The sequence below is a fragment of the Anas platyrhynchos genome, chromosome 4, assembly GCF_047663525.1.
Source record: "Anas platyrhynchos isolate ZD024472 breed Pekin duck chromosome 4, IASCAAS_PekinDuck_T2T, whole genome shotgun sequence".
NCBI classification, from domain to species: Eukaryota; Metazoa; Chordata; class Aves; order Anseriformes; family Anatidae; genus Anas; species Anas platyrhynchos.
Window position 1 is genome coordinate 38831311 of NC_092590.1, and position 16916 is coordinate 38848226.

At 39.7% G+C, this 16916-nt stretch overlaps 1 protein-coding gene across 12 annotated transcripts in view; it reads right to left on the minus strand.

Moving 5' to 3' along the window:
• GAB1 (GRB2 associated binding protein 1) overlaps nucleotides 1–16916 on the minus strand; it is a 95449-nt gene that overhangs the window by 52558 nt on the left and 25975 nt on the right. The window contains exon 1 of one of the 12 annotated variants that reach the window (XM_072036741.1): nucleotides 6225–6364. The exons of 10 other annotated variants lie outside the window; for them this stretch is intronic. The gene's annotated coding sequence lies outside the window, so the exon portion shown is untranslated. Of the gene's footprint in view, nucleotides 1–111; nucleotides 246–6224; nucleotides 6365–16916 lie in introns of those variants that run through there. One more of the 12 variants, XM_072036742.1, reaches the window with a different exon arrangement.

A 16916-nucleotide genomic window follows, 5' to 3' on the forward strand; every position in this document is an offset into this window, starting at 1 on the left:
ACCTCCAGGGCCCACAGATACTTCACTTCAAAAAATATTAAGGAGGTAAGCGTACTTGCGAGAACAGAAGTGAACTACAAGATACAAGAAAATACTTCTTCCCAGACTCACCTTGAATCAAGCCTGCATGCTTAGTTTAAATAAGTGGAAAGATAGGAAGCGTTATGTTGTTTTCTCTAGAAATGCAGCATTTCCTTTGAAAACTGCTGTGAGAAATCCCACTGCACAGCTCTGGTCATTTTGACCAGTACTCTTTCGCTGTAAGCATCATATGACAGAAAGTAAGTAAATGCAGAATAATATCTTTATGTAGCTGCATCATGAAAGAAGGAGCTTGTTTCTCAGCCTGAATTTCAGAGGCCAGCCACCACAGCTGTGCTGCAGCAGGGCTCTCTGCTACATGGGCCAAGCTCCCAGCTGAACAGCTCCCGACGTGGCACCACCCAACAAAGGGCATTGAGTTTACCAAACAGGCAGCAGCTCACAACTCGATCAGTTAAAACCGTCCGACATCTAAGACTTCATCCAAATATGACACAAAAACATGGCACTTTGTGCATCTGGTTAGTACATGAATGCAAACATCTGCAGTATCATCTAAGGATATAAATGCAAATGACATTGTTTTCAATATTAAATGCACAGAAAATGCAATCCTTATGCCAAGTATTTCCTAGGATAAACAACAAGATAAGGCAAAATGCACTTTAGTATCAACTTTCTCATCTAAACAATGCCCCAAACCCAGACATGCTTAATATCATCATTCATCTTTCCCTTTAAGTTCTAAGAAGGATTTGGTGGTTTTTGTTGTTGTTGCATATATTAAAAAGAAGATGTCTAGCCTTCTGGGTATTTTTTGTTATTGTTCGTTTTAAGCACAGCATCCTTCTGATGAATAACTGCTAAGGGAATAAGAATTGCACAGAATTTCTGATCTCACCACAAACTTCATTCCCCTCCTCCTCTGTGCACTAGATAAAGCGAACAATTAGCCTGCTGTTTGCTCAGTACAGTGAGACTGTTCATGTCTTCATTTGTATCAGATCACATCACAAAGCGCAGAAAAACATTAAAAATAGATAAAATGAAATAACTAATCATTAAACCACCAACACTGCTATGAGAAATTAAATGTCAGGGTTTTATTTTTTGTATTTCGTCTTAAATTTTGAGTAGATTCAAGTGTTACAGCCCCTTTACTTCAGCTGGTTTGCAAAGCACTTCACATTTTTAAGCTTTGCTCTTTGACGTGAAAAGCAAGCACTGCATTATCCAACTGCTTTTTACACCTTTTTGTGAGAGTTTCACTTACTATAATAATTGTTTAATTTTTAACTTACAGGCAGCAAAGGAACTCTAAAACTGGAAGCCCTGTTACTGAATCGGCTCTCTATACATCTAAAGGATATCTGCTTTGTTTACACTCTGGGAGCTCTTACTACTGCCAGCACAGGAACAATGTAACTGTGGAAAGGGGAAAACATGTTTTTCTAAATTTTTTTTTTTGTCTTCTAACAGAATTATAAGGTACACATGCAGCAGGCTGAAAATATTTTTAATTGCTGGTAGATGGAAAAAACAAACTACCTCAGCAGGTACTTTTGTTCGAACTCCGAACTTAACCCTTTTCATTCTGGAACTGAGTACTAGCGATTGCCAGATCCCTATGAAACTCTTTTTTTCCCCCCAGTATCTGCATTATGATGACTTAGAAAAGGTTTATCTTTTTTTTTTTTTTTTTTTCCAACAGGACCATTACTTAATCCTTCAGATGGGAAGTGTTCTGGAGCAGCAGAGCAGTGTGAGTTCAGAAAGAAGATTTAAAATCTTGTATGAATCTTCCAGCTCTTCAGAAAATATCACATCATTTGTAACTGAAGTCATTCATTTAAATTCAGCTTTTTAAAAAATAATTTTATCTTTATATATAAAGATATACCACCATAACACCATATCAAACCTGAAGCAAGTGAAGGAAGCTTCTCATTTTCCCCTCACTTACAGGGGCACCCAAAGGCTCTTCCCCCCAGGAACCACCAGTGCCACGTATGTTAGGGTGTGTGACAAGACACATTTAAGCATGTGATTAATGCTGGTTATGCTTATTTATTGCTCACAAAGCAACTCACTGATTTAAGGCTAAACAGATTTAAGGCATGTACTGAAGTCTCCAAGTGAACGGCTCCCATACTTGTACAATCATCCACCCTCCCTCCCAGACCTAAAGACCAGCAAAAGTGCTGAAAGAAACGTAAGCAGCTCCTCTAAGCAATACTCAGCTGCCCTTCACATTTGGTCAGGTTAGTTCTGCCTCTGTCACAAGCATCTTTCTTCTAGGGAGCTGCAGAGCTGAAGCTGCTTATTCACTACGTGAATCGTGACAGAAGAACTGGAAGACCAACAACAACAACGCCAAGCCATAATTTTAGAAGCTGCTGATGCAGAATGATTCTATCTTCACTGTCACCAACTGCAAAGATCAGACACCTACAAACGTCATATTATTGTACTGCTGCAGTCAGTCTCCTATTAAACAGGTGCCACTTCACCCAAGCTAGTGCATCATTAGAGAGCACTCATTTTTCTTGGTAAGTAGGGAGGGCAAAGACTAAATAACATGGAAACAAACATACCAACTTTTAAAAACATGCTCACTTGCTAAGGTGGCAGGAACACCCGTTCTTACTCTCAACTTCAAAATTTGTCGTAAGAAGTGAGACGTCTGCTCAGATTTTGCTAGATTAAAACTAAATTATTACAGAGCGAAGATCAGAAGACTGAGGATGAGATGATGAAGTACAAATGTTTAAAACCTCAGTATCACTTCATTTTGGTTCAAAACAAGTTTTGGTTCAAAACAAGTGTGCTGCTTTTTTTCCCCATTCACTTCTAAAATGTGAGGCCCCACGGCACATTAAGAGTCTAAGCACTGCCAGGACTCCTAACAGCAGTTGCTAATAAACACTGTCCAAATTGCTTAAATCCAGAGAAAAATGATTTTGGCAAAGTCGCTGAATCAAAGCAACAGTAAAAAGTATTTATCCCGAATTCTTGGCACCTTAAGTAAAATACGCCAATCAATCAGTGAGTTGCTTTGTGAGCAATAAATAAGCATAACCAGCATTAATCACATGCTTTCCACCCCCTCACAACTCGGCTCAAATGCTGTAATAAAAATAACTTAGGCAAACTATTTAATAGTCTATTATACTACAAACACCCTCTCCAAAGTGTTGGGGATAGCTGATTTCCCGCAGTAATATGTACTTGAACTGGCCATACAAATTAAACACCTTCTGCCCGAGCAAGCTGATGACAGCATGTGATAGTGCTCGAAGGAAAAGCTACGGCTGAGCTTCTCTGAGCCTTTACGAGAGGTATCACATCGCACTCCCAGAACTGACACGTTGCCCGCAGAACAGCAACTAAGTTCCAGTGATTTTTATCAGGTAGCACAAATGAGCTGACACAGTAGAGAAGCATACACAAAGGACTGCTTTCTCATTGATTCACAACATTTAGACTGTTATTTCCAGCCCAGGTTAAACAAATTGGTGTTATGATACTATTGTTAGGCTAGATGTATAAACATGCTCATGCACTTCTGGAAGCAGGCCAGCTAGCTCAACAAACATACTACAAAAGAAACAGTTCAGAGGTAGAACATTAGCTTCTTCTTGGGCTCACACACCATGTTGTTATGGAGAGGGAGCAGCGGGTGGGAAGGAAGAAAACAGAACACAACAGCAGAGCAAAATATTTTGTGATCACTATTTTAAGAAGATTAGAAAGTTTTCTGGGAAAAAAAAAACTCAATAGCTGGTTCATATGCAGCAAAATAACTTCTGAATATTTCATATGGAGATACACACATCAAGCGATTTCTAATCAGCATGCTTTACTCAAGGCAAAAGAAACACTGGAAGTCTAGATTTCTTACAATTAAAGTTAAATTAGCACTCAAAACACAAATTACCATCAGCAAAATTTTACTTGATACAGAAAAACCTATTCGTTTCTTTATGAGCTAAGAGTAAGAACAAAAATAATTTCTGCATAGTCCAGATCTCCCAGTTAGTCCCTGCAGATAAGAGCTCAGTCTTAATCCTACTCTTCTGGGATTGCTCTGGCACCTGGCCCTAATTCCCCTTTCTGTGAGAAACGACGTTAAAACAAAGATATCAAAGAGACATTTAAAAAGATACTTCCACACACACACTTCAAAGCGTAAGTGTTTTAAGACAGGCTGTTTGCAGTTGTTTATCAAGGCAGTGTATAGGTAGAGTTGAAAGCAAGTATGTAGGAACCAACAGCCTCTGGATTTCCCAAATATTACAGCCAGCCTATGTAAAGAAAAAAAAGTTGCAACATTTAAATAAGAATGGCAAAGTAACAAGCACAATTCACGGATTAATGTCCCTGTCTTCAACTCTGCCTCAGTGAACCTGGAATCACTGGACTGTTCAAACAACGTAATTCCTGATTTGTTTCTTCAGGCATCTCCAGTGGACACAACATGCAGACAGCAGAAGTGAAAACACCAGGTCTCCCATTGAAAAGTATCTTGTGACAGTTCTCATTTATGATTTGCTCTCTTCTGTTCAAGGCAGACATTCTGGAAAGAATAAGCTGGTTTGCACTCATACCAACAAAGGACATTTCTATTTTTGTAATCAAAACAGTTGCCTCATTTCACTGGAAATACTCTATAATTTTAAATTCTATTCAGAGCAACAGATCCTTTGCAGACAACATGCAGCTGTGTACGGAGCTTGCTTTGCCCATTAACTAACCAGTAGGTACAAACAACTTCCAGCATCTCGGGCAACACCAGGGCTTGACCAAGGTCTCTGAATGAGAGATCTTGAGATTCCTCAACACAGCCAATACATTCAAGAGAGCAAGTTCAAGATGAAAGGCAAAATGTTTCCATACCTATATACAGCAGAGATTGAAACTGTCAAGCAATTCATTTTAGTCTGTCAACTTGGCTTTGCACGTTAATTGTGGGCCTGCCTATTACTTGCTTATCACTGATATCCAGCATGACCTTGAGTCTTAAAATCAATACGAGATGATTTGATACTATCAACTTATGCCATTATTACTAAACAAGGAAAATTAAAACCGAAATCTTGCTGTGTGGACTTACTGTACTGATCATATTTCACAGCATATCATTGTCTATAAACCCTTAGTAACTTGCACAGATTTGTATTTTTATATTCTGTCAAATGCACATGAAAGAACATTCTTGTCACAGTGTGCATATTTCCCACTTTTTGACATGCTGGAACAGGTCCTCATGGGGTTCTGGTGAGGTGTTTTTTGACACTGTATCTTCAATAGCTCTTAGACAAAGATCACTTCCTCACAGGATTGCTGAATACATAGACCACATTTGAAAATGGAGCTCAGAAGAGATAAGATCACAGGGGTTTCCTTGCCAAAACAGAATTTGTGCTTGTTTTTGTCTCACTAGATGTGCATACATGCATATTACTGTCACAGTATTTTCCTTAAGCAACAGGATGGACCAACTGCTCACAATACGCAATGCCAGTTGGAAATGTTGTTGCTCCCCCACCTCCCCAAGCAGATTACTGGGCTAATCTTTAACATAGAATAATTCAGCCATACAGCTAGGGCAGTTATTGCCAGTAATCTGTCTTCCTAAATGCCTGCATCATGAATACTGTAACAATGGAGTCCCAGAATTGGAAGCTTTTGTTTTTCCCTTTTAGTTTGGCTAGCAAAAACAAAGCTTAAGGATGTGACCAAATACACTACTTTTCACTTAAAATTCCATGTCCTTTGATGAGCTCCTGAACACGTAGCATATGACCCAGCCAAATGGGATTTCTGTATAGCACCTGTCGTAGCACGTGCACGCGCTACCTGCCGTACTGTTTGTAAACAAGACAAGGAGTGCCATTTACACCCGACCTCTTCCTGGGCCAAGGCAAAGTCGACCTTCAGGGAAAACTAAACAAAAAAAAAAAAGCCAGTTACTTGATAAAAGCCACAACTGCTGCTGCCAGCAATATAACCCTTAATATTCCCCCTTGGTATAGGGGCATGGGAAGCTACATGAAGCAGAAACACAATTTTAACACTAATGCTACAGAATTTCACAAAGAACAGCAAAGCATGATAAAAAGTCAACTAACGAGACAGATGCTGACTATGAAAAAAAATAATTCCATCACCCCAAACCTTACTTTAAAACACCGCCAGATGGAAAATCCTGCATCGGCTTTTATCCGGGCTGCGGCGACTCATCCAGGAGAAAAACCCAGGAAGGTCTCCATCTCCGCATCACTCGAGGAGAGCACTACACTCACTTAGCATCGGTTCCCAACTGCAATACAACTGAAAGCTCTGCAATCTTGCAGACTCAATGAAGGTTTTAATCATCTAATGAGATTACCTCATCTGCGTGTGGTTTCACAAAGCAGTCTCAATGGTAGCCCATTACGCCAGTGCCCTGACATGCAGTATCAATCATGCTAATCAGCTTACTCTGATATCACCCCTACAACTAGATGACTGCCATGCACAGAAAGCAGAGCTGTGAAGTACCTACCTCATTGCAGCAACACTCACAGGATTAAAAAACTGTGATCCAGGTTTTACCCGAGCTATCAGAAAACACTGATAGCTCAAACCATAACATTAATGCCATTTATATTCAACAGGTTAGGAGCTATGGTCCTGTTTGAAATTTTATGTATATTCTATACTCAATCATAGCCAAATACAACAGCTCCTATATAGAGAACACAAGGCATATATATAGCAGTTAATATGTTCACAGCTTAAAATTTCCTGATGTGAAATTTATTGAGCTTCATAGAACAGTATCAGTAGCTATATTTCCCCCAAATGCAAGCTTCAACTCATCAAATGGAGACCACACAGCCCCATGCACTAGCTGTTCTACTACTACCAGTATGAAAATGGTACAGTAATTAACGCCATTCACTTACCAAATCAAGACACAGCCAACCTCTAAGTAACGTAACATCTGAACAAATAAAACTTGTTCTATTTCACAGATGAGGCTAATGAGAAGATTTAATTATTAAAACTAAGCTTAGCCTGTATTTTGTTCTTCAGTTGCATGGGAAAAAATAGCCCCGAGTTCTAATGTCTTTCTAGGCAACAAGGTGATCCAGTTATTGTTCATGCAGTTAAAAAAAACAAAAAAGCTAGCCATACTACATAGCTTGCACGACAAAAAAAACAAGCCCCTTTAGTATCTGCATTTCATACAGGAGAGATTAAGCACCTTGTCCAAAGAAGCACAAGATTCATGGGCAGAAATCTAAGACATTTTAAATTGCACTGTGCTACCTTATCACACTGGCATCACATCTTTCCTTTTCCCCAAATTCTTGAAAACATCAGCATTACCAGAATTTATACACATCTTTATTCAATGCAAGAAAAAACACAGAAGCATAAGCACAGATATTAAAACACAGTTCACAATGTGATTTCCTTCCCTGAAGACAACAGACACATCTAGACCTGACTGGGGACTCTAATGCATTGCCCCCTAAACCACAAAGCACCTTCCCTGAAGTACCCTTTTGCTATTAGCTACTTTCAGTAAGGGCAAGGGAACGAAGTGAAATAAAGGAGATCAGGCAGTACAGGAGGCTATGATCTTGTAGTAGTTAGGCTGGAAATGCACAGAACCCCTAAGACTCAACAACTGTAAAAAGCAAGAATCAACAGCAACAAAGAAACTGCTGAAGACGAAGTATGAAGCAGCCTTAAGCCTTTACAACTCTGTTGCTATCAGCCCATTTTGCTACACCAAGTAAAATCCCTCAATTATACTGAAAGCTTCTCAATCCACTGCCATGATACTCATTTAAAACACAAACACGAAAGTCAGCACAATGACTGGATGAGGAGATCAAAAGACCACTCATTCACATGCGCCAGCTGAAACAAGGATTTGTCTCAGGACTCTTCCCCTATTGAAAACTTTTTTTTTTTTTTTTTTTAAATGGAGGGTATAGTATTAAAAGGTAACCTAGTTGCATTTGACATTCCTTGTAAAACACCTCATTGTTAAGAGCATCTAGGTCTTGTCTTCTGGTTTCATATAACCATATTCGTAGAATCATAAAACATCTTGCATTGCAAGGGAGCTTACAGACCATCTAATTCTAATGCCCCAGCCACAGGCAGAAACACCTCCCACTAGACCATGTTGCCAAAGTCTCTTCCAACCTGGCATTGAACACCTCCAGAAAGCAAGTCATTGCTGTCTTCAAGAAGGGTAAGGAGGTGGATCTAGTGAACTACAGATGGGTCAACCTTACCTTGATGAAGCAAATAACCCTGGAAACCACTTCCAAACAAATAAGGCCAAGACAGTAATTGAGAGTAGACAGCATAGATTTGTGAAAGGAAAAAACACGCCTCACTAGCTTGATGAAAGAAATGGCTTGGTGGATGAACAACCAGTCAATTTCCCTTATCTTGACTTCAGGAAGGCTTTCAGCACTGTATCCCATGGCATCCTCAGAGAGGAACACAGTGAGACATGGGCTAGATAAATGGACAGCGAGATAGACTGCAGAGGCTGTAATTCCAGGCTTGTGACCAGCAGCACGAAGACCAGCTGGAGGTCAGTTACTGGTGGTGTACCCCAAGGGTCAATACTGGGGCCAATACAGTTCAGTATCTTCACTAATGATGGGGCAGAACGCACCCCCAGCAGGTTCAAAGACAATACAAAACCGAGAGGAGAAACTGATAGACCAGATGGCCATGCTGCCACTCAGAGGGACCTCAATAGGCTGGCGAAATGGGCCATGGAGAATCTCACTGAGTTCAGCTAAAGGAAATACAAAGTCCTGCACCTGGGAGGAGTAAGCCAGGCATCAATGTAGGATGGGGGCCAGCCAGCCCAAAAGCAGCTTTCCAGGGAAGGCTCTTCAGCCTAGGGAGGAAAGTGATATTATCAAGGTGTAATAAATACCTGGTGGTTGGAAGCAAAGACAGCGAAGTCCAACAAGAGGCCACAAGCACAAACTGAGGTACAAGTAATTCCTTGTAAAAGTGTGAAAAAAACTTCATTGTGAGGCTGACTGAACACTGAGTCAGGTTGCATAAAGGGCTCTGTCCTTGCAGATGCTCAACAAAACAGACAAGGCCATGAACAACTTGCTCTAGCTGACCCTGCTCTGAGCAGGGGGGTTGGACTACATCTCCAAAGGTCCCTTCCAATCTCTGTAATTCTGTTAATATATAATCAAGCAGCTGTCAAGCATTGTGTTTTGTTGACTGTTTACAAGTTTATTTTTTCCCCCACAAGTGCACAGCCAAAGGACAGTTTGCATAAGCAAAGACCTTAGAATCCTCTGTGATTTGAAACATCATCTATTGAGCAAGAGCATTCTGAAAACAAAATAATTTACTCTTTAGGAAGTAATTTTCAGTAATCTGTGAACTCCTAATGAGAAATACAGCTGAAATAGCAAGGTAGGAAGACAAGCTGCTACACAGCCTGATCTCTCCCTGTGTAGCGGTGAAACTCTGTAAAAAGACATCTAGCTCCAAATCACAATCACTTATTCCACCATCCCATCAAAATAACTGCCATGACAATAAGGAGACAATATCGGAGCAAGGGGAAATTCATTTGACTTCTATCAGCTTCAAAGGAGTAAGAAAAATACACTCTTTACTCCACTTCTCCACTTGAAAAAGCAAATATCGACCTTAAAAACAGCATTGTTATTCTGCCACGAGCCATTTTGACAGCTTTTCTTCTCTTTTCTGCTTTTGTTTTGTTTTCCTGAGCACAGCACTGAAGTCTACCCAGAAAGAGCAACGTACACTTTGTAAGAATCGAACTACTGTAAGACAATTTTATACACTTCAACATGAAGTTCAAGACATTAATCACAACACTCGTAACTGGAACACTGGCAATGCACAAGTGTATTTTTTATTTTTTTGTTTAATAGGTCTAAGTATTTAAATTGTCCCACTCAGCAACTTAGTATTTCTTCCAAATCTGAACAATATTCATCAAGTCTGCTAGCAGCCTTCTGAAACCAAGATGTTCCTTTCCATCTCCTATATAAACTTCATATTGAAAAATACTGTATTTTAACGTATTTTAAGTATTTTAAGAGTTTCTCGATGTAGCTGTTAAAAGAGCTGAACCACGGGGGAGGACATCTTCCTTAAACACGATCCAATAAGTGTCTTATTTTCACTCCTTTTCTCACACATGCTCAACTTGCAAGAGATGTCCAGATGAGATAAATCGTAAGCACAACCAGCTTAAACGTGATTAAGATACTATAATAATACCATAGGCAACCTAGAACTTGGATATTCATTGGCTGGTCTACCTGTAATAAGGCAACTGAGGTAATTATGTTAATTTCCATAGAGATCTGAAATGCTAATTAAATGAAAAGTAAGAAAAGTGCAAGTTGCACCCTCAGCATGGAAGAAACACCAGAGAGAGATCAAATTCTTATTACGTTTGTTTCCCCATGCATCCCAAGTTCGCTCAATGCCTCTGGCTGATGTTCTATAAAACTGTCATTTAGATAAACAGAATTCAAAGCCCAGGTAGAAAAGTCACACGAAGCTTAGGGAAGCAGAGCCACGTAACGATGGGAGACTTTGTTTCTAATAACAGAGAACAAACTTCAACGGGTTTCTGCGATTCAGTTATCAGCAGTACCATTATTTTCCCACAATATTTGTTATTCACAGTCAAAAGGCACACGCTTCCAAGCGAGTACTTGCTGACTAAACCGAGTCTGAGCGTCACACGGATGCTCAAGCACTTGTTCTTGTAGGTAATACAGTGGTGAATCACCAAGAGTGCTCAGAGGATAAAAGACAAGAAAAATACATTGCCCTGGAAAAAAAAAAAAAAAATAGGAAAAGGTTTACTGAACTGAAGTTCAGGGGTGGGTTTTTCCCCCACACACCTATTTAAGTCACCACTTTCTAAAGACAGCAAGATTTAGACTGCCATTTAGCAATCCCTCCTGATCATTTACATTTTGTAAGATACTTTTAGAAATTAGAACAAGATTATATCATTCACCAGAGGCCCCATTACTCACTTTTCTGTTCATTTTTACTGAGCGTGTGGAATTAGAGGAAGAAATCAGTAAGTAAGAACTAATGCACGCAACTTACTCGGAAATAGACTGAGACGAAACTACCAGCCACCTTTTTCATAGACAAAAAGTAACATTCATCCAATTTCTAAGTTCAATTTTATTGAACCCCTAGTTTGCAAAGTATTTTTCCTAGTGTGAGGTATTCTATAAGCACATTGAAACTCCATAAGCACAGAAGTGACCAATAAATGAGAAAGAGCAAAAGACAGGAAGAAACTGATTTGCAGCACGTGATCACAGGAAATAGAAATGTGCAGACTGAACTGCAGTTTCAGAAAGAATTTTGCAATTACTGCCATATATCAAGAAATTATCATCTCAAGCTTACTCTGTACGACTATATTAATGCCTAATGCCTGACAAGTTATTTTGGGTCATAAAAACATGACATTTCTGACACATTTCTTGTTGGTCAAAACCTACAGATTGCTCCACACTTCTAACCAACACATTGCAATAGACACAAATGTTGAAAGAAGGTTTTAAGAAAGATCTTCCCACCTGACAGTAATTTCTTTCTGACTCCATTATGATGAGGCAGAGTGTGAAGCTGTGCTGGAATTTACACCCACAGAAAACTTTAAAGATGAGAAAATGCTTCTGGAGATGGACATTTGACCACACTGCATATGGGATTGGGGTTGTTTGGGTGTTTTTGTATTTTTGCATATTTAAAAGAGTCTGTCCTGGGAAAGTGCAGGTGCTCCTTAGGCCAACCTGCTTTCAAACCTCACCTACAGGATTTACAATGGATATAGCTCAGAACCACAAACCTCAACATATGTGCTGTATGGCACCACCGAGACCACGTCTGTAAAAAGGCATATCTCAGCCTGCCCTGGCTGTTCCTGTCTTAATATACGGAAAAAAAACCAAGGGAGTAGTGCTAGACAAGATAGACAGTCCATATAGAGGCTGATAAACGCACTGTATCCAAACAGCTCAGGACAAGGTAAGCCCGATGGCTTCCACTGATACTGCTCCCGACGGCCTTTCAGACAGGAGAGCGGTGAACAGTTTTTATCAGAGGACAGACCATCTGAAGGGTAACCAGCTCCAGGGCGTTGTCTTACTAACAGTCAAAATAAAAAGCTGGCCTAGACAAGTCTGCAGAGGCAGCAGAGCTCGAGCAGAATGAACCCTGAGCCCAAGATGTTGCTAATAAGCGACCGGCGCTATCTTCCAATCTCTGTAGTGGGGATTTAGATCTGAAAATAAAGCATAATAATCTTTTTTGGACTCTACCTCCTGCCCCTAATTTCTGTTCTACATTATCACACAGTGATATGATATGCACACATCAGAAATTACATGATTGTATAATTATACATGACTGACATTTGGTAAAATGATTTCAGACACTGTTTCAAGACTACCAAGTAGTCACTGTATTAGGCCATTCCTGAAGCTATGTGAGATCTTGCAGTAAAAAATTGCAGTCAAAAAGCGAAACCAAGCAGTTTCAATTTAACTGGATTAAAAGCACACAGGAAGTATTTCACAAAGTACAGTGGGTTTTGTGGAAGAGAGGGAAGTACTGGCTAGCTCCTCCAGGTGCAAAATATTATGGAAAAGCCTGGTCTGGAAGAAGAAGGATACTCAATCAGCCCCAAGAAAGACTCAACGCATCAGCAAGCAGCAAGACACGATGCACGTTGGTGCCAAGCCCTGCCTGCACAGGACCAGCTTGGTGCCCCCTCCAGCTCTGGTGGGAGAGACACACCGCACTCCACACACTGCACCGTGTCCTGAACACACAGGAAAACAACGCTTGCTCATCCTTCAGTCATCTCCTACAAGTTGTGCATGGGTACACATGAGCTTGCAGATGTATTTTGGAAGAAGTAGAACAACAATTGATTTCCTGAAAATGTAATGTCCTGTTTATTTGTCTGGCCTCCCTCTCCCGCAAGGTGATGTAGAGAATTATCACAATTCCAGATGTTTACAAGGGGGAAGGACAAACCATAATAATTTTGCACAGGACGAGAAAGCTGACTGCATAAGCACATTATTCTGCACACACAAATTCAGGATTTCACTAGTTTTTCTACAGGGGCTCTCTGTTCCATCCAAGTCCTGGAATTTCAAGCTGTGGGACATTAACAAGCATACATTTGAGTTTCTAGCCACTTCAAGTGTGCATGAGGCAATGAACTTATACAAAGTATTTTTAGACTTCCTGCAATCAACTGTCCTCAGTTGCTCAATATGACGCACAGTTGTCTGAATTATTCAGTTGTGCTAACACATGCTCTAATTTAAAAGTTGCATTTCTGTGTTTTCGATAAAATAGCTACTGTAAAATTTGCTCATGCAAGGAGTTGAATCACAAGTGATTAAGGGTCATCCACACTAAACTACATTGTGTAAATGCTTATTAAATTATACTTATAAAAAGTAATTTGTTTTATCTACATGACATAATGATGTAAACTGAACAAAACACTGGTAACGCTTGGGGTGTGTGCAGTAAGAGAGGTGCCTAAATTCTGTGCAGTAAGTTCTGCCATTACAGAGTCACACAAGCCTAAGGTTAGTCTTACTTGCAGACAAGCAGCATGTCTTGTAAAGGAAAATAAACCAAAAATGTTGCCTCAGCTTTACAGGTCCTGGAAGACAGAACCACTGCAGTCTTTCTAAGAACTCTGCTACTCTCTGGCAGGCTTCAGAGCACATTCAGTAGTTGAATGGTTTCTAGGAAGAGTCAGGGAACGGGATGACAGCTTGGATCACCTAGGCATCTTGCATGCTGAAGAAAGGATCAAGTTATAGATATACCACTGCATGTATGTAGAGGCAGACAAACATATTCCAATACAGGGTGTTGTTGTAAGAAACAGTGATGGACAGGGTGATTGCTGGAACAACTTAATTATTCAACAGAATTGAGTAACAAATCACTACTTGAAGCTGCTCCAGACTATATGCTATTACAATAAATACTGTCATTAACCGTGATTATGCATTATCTATAATGAAGAAGCTTCAACTGAAGGAGCTTGCAAATTAGTTGTGGCCTACATCTTGAAGTCAAAGGAATCTTAGAAGTCTTCTGCTACCAATTTGCAAAAACAAGGGAATAAGTTAAGTTCAAGAAGATGCTGATGACATTTCTTCCATAAAGAAAGTAAAAGATGTCATCAAGATGTGATGCTCTCATTTTCAACTGTTAGATGTGTTTCTTTTGGATTATAACTGCTCTTGGTGTGCTTTGGTACTGTGACTATCATTTATGAAAGAAAATAATATACTTCTAGCAACTGCCTCAGTTCCACGATCCCTTCATTAAGACCATTATTATCTGCATGCTATGCCACGGGCAAAAATTGATCACACAGTCCCACCTATCCAGAAAAAGTCAGAATAAGTTTTATGGACTAAAGTTGATGAACTTCAACTGTATGGTCATTGATTTGAAGCCCAGCTGAGGCTCCAATGCAAAAAAGTACTTCAAGCAGTTCAAATGGAAAAATAGAGCCAGGTACAGAGTTACCGATTCTCTTCTGAGCAAGAACAGAACACATTCCCTGTTACGATACTCAATTAACCAACTCCTTTTGAAGTGTCATTTTTTGCCTCGTCAGTTTTTTAAATCCCTCTCCCCTCCTTCCTGTACAGGACAGCAAGCAGTTCCCTAAGTGGATTATCCAAAAAGAAGCTTTACTAACTTGGACAAGTTTCTTACATTTAATACAGGTAGTTTTTGTGGAGCATTGCATATGCAAAAACTTGCTACCAACTGTTTTATACACTGCTTTTTCTTGTTTGTCACATGCAAGAAATTTTCTTGATATATCCTCTGAATGCAAGACTATTCTTGCTATCACCTGCAGGTCCACAAGTAGCATGGAAATTTCAAAGAGGTGTTGTCCACACCTGAAAATTCTAATTTTCTGGTCATAAGCAACTACTTATACCATGAACTTGGTCCATTTTCAGACACCCAACAGCCCAGCAATAGCAGCAGTAACTCCAAGAACAAGCTACGCACTGAGCTTCTCAGAAATCTCCAAAATTGCCAGGCAAAAATCTCAGCTGCCATATTGGTTTTAGATTTTGCTTATGTTGAATATCAACAGTGATGACAGAAGGTCATATAGAGTCCAAACAAACAACTCCAGCATTTGGATAGATATTTCCTCACTATCCCGGTATTAGCTGATTGCCTCACTTCAATCGCCAGGAAACACGCATCTATCTTATTTACCAGGGGTACATTAGGGGAGACAGAATCCATCTCGCCACTCTAATGCTATTTAAGTGGAATAAAACCAAGTTTGTAGACCAAACAATTTAAAGGAGTCAATACGAGGAGAAAGCACTGATCCGTGAAGAGAACACACCGGTTCCTGTCACACCCCATTTTTACTTTGTCCTTAGATCATTAGAAAATGAGAAGCAATGGATCAATCGGAATTATGTAAATGTGTTCTTAACAGGAAATTATTATCTGAGAACTAAAAATAATCACCTAAAAACTATGGGTAAGAGCAGAGTATAAACAATTTTTTGTTCATGACAAATCCATTTTGAGGTGAAGATTTAAGGTCAGGATTTATGCCAAGAACACATACGCTACCTGTAATGAAGCTTAAGGGATACTTTTGGCACTCCTAGTAGTGCTGTATTAACAAAATATATAAACACAAGGAGAAACATGCACACAGAAAATGTTTAACACCACACTCAATTTTATGCTATCTGATCTGACAGACAGCAGATGAAGAAATGCCTTGCTATCTCCCCAGTTCCCTCTCTGCTTTGCCACTTAATACTCTCTTTCCCTTTTATTAAGTATACAGAAAGTCTGAATAACTCACATCAAAATAAGTGACTGGAAACTCTTTCACCTCTCTGCAGATGTTCTCATTTAAACTTGGTATCAGGTCCTTACACCTGAATGAGAAAGCCTCGTTCGATTTCACACCAGCCTTGATGGAATTCTGCTGCTCAGAACAGAACTTCAAATTCTTCTCCTATGCTTCTGACCGCATAGTTAAATGCAGCCAAAGGAAAATAGTGGTTTTTTTCATACCTTACAGGAAGGGAGACCATTGCAGGTGAAGACTACAGATATAAAATTCACACAAACCACACAGTACCTCAGGCCCCAGCCTGATGATCACATACCAAAAGGTCTGCAATTACTAAAAAAATCAGCCAGCCTTCTGCATGGGTGTTACTGCTATGTAATTTGTTCATTTGAAGGTGTAGTCAGAAGCTCCTACTTTAAAGCAAAATCAGTATGCGCACTCCTAAAAGCAGACACAGTGCAATAGCTCGCTTATTTTCAAAATGGGAATACCGGTACCTAGAATTTGACAGCAGCCAAGGTTAGTTTTACTTTTATTCTCTAAGAGATCTTTCACCACCAGGTATCTTTGGAGAACACATTAACTCCCAATGGTTTCTTTAACACAGGTGCAGCATGAGGGAAACAAAAAACCTGTTCTTCCCAGAAGAGGCAATGCACATCTCCAAAACACACTTTATTTTCTCTTTGCCTATCACAGAGTTTTTTCTTAAAAGCATAGAGTGAATCACTTATCAGATACTTCTATCTAATGCACTAGCAATAAACAAAAAGTTTTGCAACACCCTTAGTAAACTAGTAGTCAGAAATTTAAACAAACACTCAGATTGCTGCACTATCACAGAGATTTAAAAGATGCCTTAGCACCCAGGACTGTCTTTCAACTATTAATTTGTTTGTGGTTTTTTTTTTTTTTTTTT